This window comes from Typopeltis vanoorti, chromosome 4, assembly GCF_054136105.1.
Source record: "Typopeltis vanoorti isolate ZY-2024b chromosome 4, IOZ_Tvanoo_1.0, whole genome shotgun sequence".
Taxonomy (NCBI): domain Eukaryota; kingdom Metazoa; phylum Arthropoda; class Arachnida; order Uropygi; family Thelyphonidae; genus Typopeltis; species Typopeltis vanoorti.
This window is the reverse complement of record NC_143552.1, coordinates 58,246,402-58,248,062: the sequence shown is the minus strand read 5'-3', so window position 1 is coordinate 58,248,062 and position 1,661 is coordinate 58,246,402.

The window sequence follows — 1,661 nt, the reverse complement described above, 5'->3', positions numbered from 1 at the left end:
TCACTTCCCGAAACTTAGAAATAGGCATACAGTCTGTCCGATTAAGATTTGAACGGTGGCGTAGGACTTCACATGCTTCAAAATATAGACCATCAAATTTGAACGTACTGTAGTGCAGCAACTACACTATAATAGGTTCAAATCTGATTGTCTATTTTTTGAATCGTGTGGAGCCCTACACCACGCGCTAGAGCAGTTGGTTGTTAGAGCCTAACTGTTTACGGTATATTAGCATAACTATTATTTGTAGTATTTCCATTTACTAACTCTCAGATTCGCAGAATATATTTGTGAGACTTGAGAGGCACCGACAGAAGCCATTTCCATTTGCGCGAGAATCAAATAGTATCGATTCTCATATCGAGAATTGAAAAATAATCGAAGAGGTACAAGTACCAGTCTGGTAGGAGAGTGAGAGTGTATTGTTTAAACAACTGGTTATACTCAAAATATGTTTCATTTTTCCTATTTTGAGTTTCTTACGATATAATTGAACATTTATCTAAAAGTGGCACTAGATGTGTTTAGATCTTAATTTTTGATATAATTTATGAGCTCAATTATGGATAAAAGAATAGGACAAAGATCATTTAATGAACCTAAATAGGGAATCTACAGCTACGTACAGTATATCGTACAAACTGCTAAGATATCATATAACGCTAGTCATAAATAAGATGAACTGAATTATGGGGGGGTGATGATTGAGGGGAGGGATGAATTATTTATTAATTGAATATGAAATTTGTACCACACGAAACAAAATATTTCAGCTAATCCGTTTGAAAACAAAAACAACTATCAATGAAATAAAATTACCAAATATATACTTTCGTCATATTATTCAACAAATATCGTATCGATGTTGAGCTAAATGGATAGTTGGCAAATAGTAGCATACACGTGCTTTGGAAACAGATGTATGCTGTTATTTGCAGAGTTTTAATGACAATCAATTCTTTGGGGATCAAATTTAACAATAAACATCGACAAACAATTTAACTGTATGTGGAAGTATACTGTTTAAACAACGATGACAAGAATACTTTGTTAAGTTTTTCTTTCTCCATCATATTTTCCGTTTGCCTGATACTCCCTACCATTCGTTCAGGCCTTTCCATCCGTTTTGTTATCTTATTTCCTCATGGAGGGCAATAACATCATAAAAACTATTGTTTTTTCGATGCAATAACGTAAGTTGATTTCGAAACTATTAATTATAATAAATTATTTTCATGGTAAATCAAGAGGGAATTAAAGTCATAGTTGGTCTAAAAACATAAGATTGATTGGTTATATTGGAATGACATGTTCAGGATGCAGATATTATTAATATAGTTTTAGTATTAATACAGAGGAAAATATCAGTAATAACTCAACTCCACGCACATTTGGTGGCAGAAATTAAGTAAATGAAAACCTTTTCACTTTTCGAATATTGCTACGTACATAAGAAAATGCAGTTATATTCCAATTTTTGAATTCGTCTTATTTATATTTTAAAAAAAATATTTATTATCGCAAAATTTGCTTACATGATTTTTTATAATCTTACCTCGACTCTGTCTTATCTACAAAAAGTACAGATATTGAACTCAACTTCCGGCAATGACAAAATGGAAAAAGAACAGCTGTCTATTGATTTCCAAAAATCAGGGCTA